General features: G+C 32.5%; 1 long non-coding RNA gene across 3 annotated transcripts; it reads left to right on the plus strand.

Moving 5' to 3' along the window:
• The first annotated feature begins 1913 nt into the window (after positions 1-1913).
• LOC130636608 (uncharacterized) lies at positions 1914-4652 on the plus strand. 3 transcript variants are annotated; one of them, XR_008982277.1, is made up of 4 exons: positions 1914-2358; positions 4054-4134; positions 4245-4368; positions 4506-4652. It is a non-coding gene; the product is annotated as an uncharacterized LOC130636608 (long non-coding RNA). The 3 variants fall into 3 exon arrangements; XR_008982278.1 differs by having other exon boundaries at positions 1914-2143; XR_008982276.1 differs by lacking the exon at positions 1914-2358 and having other exon boundaries at positions 3947-4134.
• The last annotated feature ends 4629 nt before the right edge of the window (positions 4653-9281 follow it).

Raw genomic sequence — 9281 nt, forward strand, 5'->3', positions numbered from 1 at the left:
CTACGTTAGTCGAATATTTGTGGCAAAAGAACTGAGATCACTAAAGCGAAGAAAAGCTGCTGGTTGTGACAACCTACCTCCAGGAATCCTGAAAGATGCTGCCCAACTCCTATCGGGTCCATTAACTCACCTCATCAACATGTTGATTTCCACTGGACTGGTTCCAACTGAGTGGAAAATTGCGAAAATTACCCCAATTTACAAAGGAGGTGCAACTGACAACAACAACAATTATAAACAGATTTCCGTACTTTCTTCCTTATCAAAAATCCTTGAGAAGGCTGTCCATAAACAACTATCTGATTACCTCGAGAATAACAACATCTTATCAGAAAATCAGTTCGGTTATTGGAAAAGACGTTCAACTGAGCTAGCTACCATCCTGCTGACAGACAATATTCGCAAAGCTGTCGATAAAGGCAACTTGGTAGGTGCACTTTATATTGACTAATCAAAGGCTTCTGACACTTTAAACCATTCAATTCTCCTGGAAAAGTTGAAAAGTGTTGGAATCAGAGGTTCTGCTCGAAATTGGTTCGCTGACTACCTTTTCAATAGGGAGCAATACTGTACTGTTGAGAAGTGTAAATCAGAATGTATGAAGATCACCTGTGGAGTGCCCCAAGGCTCGATCTTGGGACCACTTCTTTTCTTGATTTATTTCAATGACTTTGAGAAATGCTTAAAACACACACATTCTTTGAACTTTGCTGATGACACTGTGGTTTATGTCGAGGGAAAGAACAAGGAATCAATTGAGTACCAGCTAAATGAGGACTTGAAGTTGATTTCAACATATTTCCAAATCAACCAGCTAGTTATCAACTTGAATAAAGGCAAAACCGAAACTATGCTTTTTGGTACCTCGAAAAAACTATCATCCTGTGGTAAAAATATGTCCTTGTTGTTTGATGACACTGAGATACAGGCTACTAAAACATACAAATACTTGGGAACTACGTTGGACAGTTCACTTTCACTCTCTACTAATTTTGATAAAATCTACAAGCGTTCAGTATCCAAGTTACGTATGTTGTCTTCTCTCCAAAGTTATCTCAACGATTCGTCAAAAAGAAAGATTTACAATGGAATGATTCTTCCTTGCATAACATACAACTGTACGGTAAACTTAAATTTAAGCCAAACGCAAAGAAATAAGCTTAAATCCATTGATAATCTAGCTGAAACAGTCACTGGAACAAGCCAACCACCTGTTGAGAACGTAATAAAGAAACAATTCTACTTGTGCAAAAATGTTTAGAAAGGAAAACGTGTGCAAACTCTATTGATTACTTCAAAGTACAGTCCCATGGTAGGGGGACAGGAAATGATAATTATAAATTACAAATTCCATTCACAAAACTCAAATATGCAAAATCTGTTTTTTTTTTTCAATGGGTGTTACACTATACAACGAGCTACCATTAAACATTCGTAAAATTGAAAATTTTTAGTTGTTTAGGAAAAATGTTTTGAAGATTTTTAACCTTTGATTTGATTTATATCTGATAGTCCCATACTCCATTTGATAGTACAGAGTGTTCTGTTTGATTTAACGTGCTTATTTTTCCTGCGGAGACTTTACTTCAGTTGTGATATTTTATTTGTATCCTGTTAGTTTCATAAACAGACATTTGCTGTTTATTCTATCATTTCACACACAATCTGGCAGTTTTAGCTAATTGTAAGACTTTTTAACTAGTTTTATTTTTATTGCTTATATAATATATTTTTACCCTACTATATTTTTATTTTTATTTTTAAAGACAGGACGTTTGTTCATAGCAATATTATATATACTGAAAATCTATATCCTGTATAAAATTGTTTATAATAATAATTAATAATAATAATAATAATAATAATAATAATAATAATAATAATAATAATAATAATAATAATAATAATAATAATAAGGATGTTCCTAATTGGATTTAGGATAGCCTGACATCTTTTTCGGATAGCCTGCCATCTTCATAGGATAGCCTGCCATCTCGTAGGATAGCCTGCCATCTCATAGGATAGCCTGCCATCTTCATAGGATAGCCTGCCATCTTCATAGGATAGCCTGCCATCCTTGTCGGCCGCCGTTAACATTTCCACTTGTGTTTAATAATGGTTGACAGTCTGGCGGACCATCTCTGTAAGAGGATGCTTGTTTAATAAGCTAAGTATAACCTATATGATTAGCTAGCTAATCATATAGGTTATACGGAGACTAAAGTTTTTCTAAACTAATAGCTGTATTAGTCCTAATTACGTGATTATCTAAACATACATATTGAGTTGTTGTTATGGTACTATTAAATATATATAGCTAGCTACATTGAAGTTAAAAATACAAGACTTATTGCTATGGTTAGTTTGAGTGTGTAACTTTATAGGTGCCTGGTGTTGTGATAACTTGACAATTGTTTAAAAAATAAATATATAGCTAATAATGACCCTCTTGTCTGTAGCTAGATAGCACAGCCCTGTGCTTTAGAGAAATTTAACTTTATTAAACAAGGTTAGCAAGTCGAAAGGTGTGCTCTGTAGCTTTAGCTAGCTGTTCTTTTTCATGACTGATCTGGAAAAATTAGAAAATTCTAACCTGCACATCCACGAATCTAGATAGCTAGCTAAGCATTATCTTAAATCATTTCATACTTTTGAAACTATAGCTATATGATTCACAATAAATATAATTACGATAATATGTTATTCAGGGCTTTGACTATCATGTGCCCAGTCATCTTGTCTGCCTCTTTAAATATGCCTAAATTTTCTAAACTAATTCTGTTACACTAATTCTGTTACAATGCTCCTAAAGCACCACATAAGAAAAATAGTTCACTATTTGTCTGTTTGCTGAAGTTATATTCTTGATATATATTCATGTTTAGGAAATGAGTCTCAGGATGCTCAATCACATATATGACCTATATCGTTTAATTGTGAAAAAGAGATTATTCTAAAGCTTGTCAAAACGCAGTTTGCGATGAAGTTCCAGATATATTTAAACTAAGCATAGGCAAAATATTCTTAATTTTTTTTAGAATTCTTCTTGTCAATTTTTTTACTACATTCTTAATTTCTTTTACTTTGGGATAAAAGTTTCAACTCAGTTGTAATTTAAGTGATAAAATGTTTTACTTTGTCAAAACAATTTGTATACTGTGACAGTAAAACAGTAACAGAAACTTTGTAGATATTGTTAAAATATTATCATTTTGTGTCTGTTTATAAATTATGGAAAGTTTGTCCAGTAATTATAGACCTTGATAAGCTTTGATTACGCATAATATAGGATCTGCTAGTACTATTTCTTCTACTGGTAGAAAAGCAGGGTGTTTTGTTAAGGTTTTATTAGTAATTGTTTACGTTTGAAATTTTTTTGTCCTTTCACTTGGAAAACTGCTAGAATTTTCTTATTTCGAATTATTTTTTTAACATATTCTTGTAGTGCATTGTAAAAAAATTAGATAATCTAATTAGATAATCCTAGATAATCTAACAAGAACTTACAAATACTTATAAATTGCTTATATATATATATATATATATATATATATATATATATATATATATATATATATATATATATATATATATATATATATATATATATATATATATATATATATATATATATATATATATATATATATATATATATATATATATATATATATATATATATATATATATATATATATATATATATATATATATATATATATATATATATATATATATATATATATATATATATATATATATATATATATTCTGTAGTGTTTCTTCACAAAACTTCGGAGTATTACACGATCAATCTAATTTTTCAAATTTTCTCATCAACACTGTTTATCTAAAAATTGGATGCATGTTTTCTTTTAATGAGCAAAAAGGTAGTTGTATATATCACACTAAGCAATGATTAAGAAAACTGACTATTTGAAAATTAAATTGTCAAATTGGATTGATAGTGTCCTTAATTGTGGGCAATTTTCTGTGAAAGCATGGTTAAAAATTTTTTTAAACCTCTCATATTTCTAAACAATTTCACTTTAGAGTTCATAATATTACCTGATGGGAAGCACTGAAATGAAAAAGGCAAGAATATGTGCAATCTGGGGATTATCGATATTTCAGGTATGGAGTAACTTTTTTTTCACCTACTGCACCTTTGTAAGAGTGTACACAAACTGCTTTGTGGAGTAGTTAAAAACAATGTTTAATCACATTTCAATGTGATTTTTTAGCACATGTTTATGTATCCAGGTAAATGGTGGCACCTTAGTGTAAATTGAAGCTCTCTAATGACAGCACAAGTATACCGATGTAATTTATAAATTTAAAGAAATGGATCTAATTTATAGGTTCAAGGTATGTATAACGTATAAATATATTACAACACGCTAATTTATCAAAACTCTTTTATATGACACCATGAAACATACAAAGTGCGTCACTGCATAGTGTTTAGTTTTGTCCAGATTTTGATAGATGATTTTATATTTTAGAAAAACTTAATGCTGTTTTACGAGAAAGTCATATCTGCAAAAGAAGAAGAGAATAAAGAAAAAACTCTACAATATTTTTATAGTTTATTGAACTTTTATCACTGTAACGGAATGATTATGTATCTTTATATCACACTCCCGATAGAACTTTTTATTGTTTGTTAAAAGCAGTGGTCTGTATAATAATATACAGGCCTCTGTAATATAATATACAGACTATATACAAAATTTTGCAGGTCTTCCAACATCATTAAAAAACAAGAAGGTCTAAAATTAGTAATTTGAACTAGTCGATAAAGCCTGTGGAAAAATCCACTTAGACAGGATAACAAAAATGGGACCGTTATTTAAATTTTGATGACGTCAGCTAGGATCTGTCAAGAGACAAAATGTTTTTTCTTGGAAATTTGTTTACTTGTTGCCTTTATGGTGTAGAGCTTGAATAGCTGATTTAAATAATGTATAGGATCATTTGTTTTGGACAAACACTTAAGGAGATATGAGGGTTTAAACATTTTGCTGACCTCAGCAAAAACGAACAAATATGCAAAAAATTATTTTAAGAAATTTGTATATTTTCTGATGACGTCATCGACCCGTCTCTTCCGAAACGGATTGGGGACCCAGGTTTGGGAAACTTACCCAAATTGCTCCAAGGTGGTCCTTAGTTACCCACGCGGTGAAAAATTTCCAAGTTATTTGGCCTCAAAGTTTTAGGTGCAATGTAATTGCTTCATTAATTAATATACTTTCCTTTGACGTCAACATTATGTTAACATCAAAGTTTAGTACTTTACAGAACAAATTTATAGGTGATGTTTTATAGACTTTATCAAAGAAAGTAGTGAATATAATAATCCACTTTGCAAAAATGACAGACAGACACACGGAACTGGCGTTTTATTACAGAGATTGAAACAATGTCAGCCTGGGTACTAGTTTTCAATTATATTAGCAAAACAGTCAGGGTACGAGTTTGCTGAGTTATAAAAGCAATGTGCAAAAACATAGCGGGCTATCCGAATTTATTAGTGAGTTGAAAATGTTATCGGTCTGGGTACGAGTGTGTCGAGTTAAGATTAATATGCGAAAAGATGTCAGGCTATCCGAATTTATTACTTAAAATTGAATTATGTCGGTCTGGGTACGAGTTTGTCGAGTTATAAGAGTAATATGCGAAAAGATGTCAGGCTATCCGAATTTATTACTAGGATTAAAATGTCGTCAATCTGGTTACGAGTTTGTCGAGTTATAAGAGTAATATGCGAAAAGATGTCAGGCTATCCGAATTTATTACTAGGATTAAAATGTCGTCAATCTGGTTACGAGTTTGTCGAGTTATAAGAGTAATATGCGAAAAGATGTCAGGCTATCCGAATTTATTACTAGGATTAAAATATCGTCGGTCTGGGTACGAGTTTGTCGAGTTATAAGAGTAATATGCGAAAAGATGTCAGGCTATCCGAATTTATTACTTAAAATTGAATTATGTCGGTTGGGGTACGAGTTTTCTGAGATATATGAGCAATGTGCGAAAAAATGTCAGTCTATCCGAATTTATTACTAGGATTAAAATATCGTCGGTCTGGGTACGAGTTTGTCGAGTTATAAGAGTAATATGCGAAAAGATGTCAGGCTATCCGAATTTATTACTTAAAATTGAATTATGTCGGTTGGGGTACGAGTTTTCTGAGATATAAGAGCAATGTGCGAAAAAATGTCAGTCTATCCGAATTTATTACTAGGATTAAAATATCGTCGGTCTGGGTACGAGTTTGTCGAGTTATAAGAGTAATATGCGAAAAGATGTCAGGCTATCCGAATTTATTACTTAAAATTGAATTATGTCGGTTGGGGTACGAGTTTTCTGAGATATAAGAGCAATGTGCGAAAAAATGTCAGTCTATCCGAATTTATTACTAGGATTAAAATATCGTCGGTCTGGGTACGAGTTTGTCGAGTTATAAGAGTAATATGCGAAAAGATGTCAGGCTATCCGAATTTATTACTTAAAATTGAATTATGTCGGTTGGGGTACGAGTTTACTGAGATATATGAGCAATGTGCGAAAAAATGTCAGTCTATCCGTATTTATTACTAGGATTAAAATATCGTCGGTCTGGGTACGAGTTTGTCGAGTTATAAGAGTAATGCACCAAAGGAGTTATTTAAAATAGAATTCATAATGTCTGGGCACGACTCTTCTGCGGAGATATAGAATCAATGCGTGAAAAGATGTTACGCTATCCACCTTTATTACTAAGATTAACATGTTATCGGTCTGGCTACGAGTTTGTGAAAAAATCAAGCAGGGCATCTGTATTTTTTCTAACATTCAGACGGTGATACGAGCATCACTCTGGTACAGACCAGTTGAACAGGTCTGTACCAGAGTCGTGACCGTTTCACAACCCAAAACCCAGGGTTGTAAAAATTATAAGATTTCTCTGCCTAACCTAAATTTTTCTTAAAAGGACGCCGTGTTCGGTAAGCATAAACCACGTGACGTCAAGAAAAAACTACGACTTCTAGCGAGTGAAAAATAATGATGGCGAAACCAAAACAGTCTAAGAAACAGTAGATTTTTGATTTCTTTAATGCTTTTTAGTTTTGTGCATTTCAGTAGCTATATTTGAAAATTTTTGTGTAAAACTTTAGTTTGTTAGACAGTTTGTACGTCTTTAAAATTTCGGAAAATTGGCACTTTTATTTATGTTTTTACAACGCAATGTAATGCAATTTTTTGGCGTGGCAAGGACATGTAAACAGAGAATTTTGGGTTGCCTGACAAAAATGAAACTATGTTACTCGGTGACGCACACCAGATGTAGCATTACGGAATTTCTTTTAATATGAAATAACTTCTTTGCACTTAACTGAAATGGTCAACATGTATATAAAATACGGACAAAAAATTCCATCAGTTAAAGCGTGGTGATCATATCGTAATGATTGAGATTCCGGGGCTCTAATTCGTAAAAATCAAAAATGAATAATTTGAGTACAAACAGAATATATACAACTAATGTAACAAAATTATTTGTTTAGTGCCAGTGCATAATTTCTAAAAAACTTTCAGATCAGTTAAGCTTGTCAGCATATTATTAGGTTAAATGGTGATCCCGACATGTTACGAATATGTTTAATGCCTTTTATTACAGACTACAATTCAATTCATGGTGACTATTACTTTTCAGATCAAAGGCTGTAAGTCTATGCTCCCTATCTTAATAATGGTCTGTCTGTCCACACGAAAACATTGTGCTAAGAAACACCAAATGCGATATGTTTTGAGGACTGACTAGTCTAGTCGTAATTTGTCTGTCTCTGCTCAAACGCTCCGCTGAGTTAGAAAGTCGTGCTACGGAAACACGAATATCAAATGCGATAAATTTTATCCAATGTGTCGGGATTGGTAAATTTAAAGGACGGACGGACATGTGGATTTTTCCACGGGCTAACGACTAGTCTCTTTAATAATAGTCGTATTTTGTTTGAAAAAGATGCGCCGCAGCTTTATTTCGGAAAATTTCCGCAGAACGCGATTTTTGCGGATTTTGTTTACAGAATTAAGGTAGAATCAAAAGAAAAAGAAAAAAACGAAAACATGTAACGAAGGTCATTTTGGTTTGAAAGTGGTGGTGTCAGGTTTGTCGATCTCCTTTTGTACTTTTTTTCTTCTTAATACCACGTGTTAAAATAAATACGGTCGACCCAAACGCCCAGGGAACTGATAAAAAAGTTTAGGACGTCGAAAGTTCGAGATAAAGGATAGTCGAGTTATCGAGCGTCGAAGACCTTCTGAAGTTCGAGATAAAATACTCGTTTAGCCGAAAACGAGGAACAGAAAAAAGAAATATATATATATTGATAGTAGTATGTGATTGTTACTAAACTTACTTCTTTCCAAAAAAGCTTAAAGTATTACTCTGCTTTCTCTAGGCTATATCCAGTTCGTGATGAAATGATTATTATTATTATTTTTATTTCTGAATTTATATGCAGGATGAGTATATCAGTAAAAAATACTGTTATAAATATACGTCCTGTGAGCTGAAAGGACCGGAAAAATAGTTCCACAAAACGAAAATTTGAGATAACGGAGTTCCAGATGTATAACATAATTTTGCCTACAAGAGATTGCAATGACTAAAAAAAGTATTAATATCGATCGGGATTGTATATCATCTCGTTCTCTAGCCATGTACAGGGTCTGCTAAATTACGTGCCTTACGTGCCCTCGTGGTTACGTGCTTTATGTGTCTACGCGCCTTATTTTCGCAACGTACTTTATGTACTTACGTGCCCTAGTGCTTCTGCGGTAATTGGGATTTTATTAATAAACCTTCACGATTCGAAATAATTGGGAAATTAAGGGAAATAATTTTTGCGAAAGATGAATCCTTTTAAAATTAAGGCGTTGAAATTTTGCTGTTCAAGGCTTTTAAAAAGATTGTGAAGGTCTCATTGAAGTATCAACAACAACAAAAAACACGTGATTTTCCATTGACTCAGAGTAGACTAACAACGCTTACTACTGGATTCTTTAGCAACAACGAGGAGTATCCAACAAAAAGAATTATCACACAAAAATTAAGGCATGTAGGCATGTGAAAAGCTGAGGCACGTAGCCACGTTAAGTAACTACAACTTTTATAACAGTCATGAAAATATATTCCACAAAGAAAAATTGCTGAGTGATTTTTTAGCTAGACGGAGCAACGACGGGCTGTTAGGATATAATTTTTTGGAAAATGGTATCTATTTTGCATATAT

The sequence above is a fragment of the Hydractinia symbiolongicarpus genome, chromosome 1 (assembly GCF_029227915.1).
Source record: "Hydractinia symbiolongicarpus strain clone_291-10 chromosome 1, HSymV2.1, whole genome shotgun sequence".
NCBI classification, from domain to species: domain Eukaryota; kingdom Metazoa; phylum Cnidaria; class Hydrozoa; order Anthoathecata; family Hydractiniidae; genus Hydractinia; species Hydractinia symbiolongicarpus.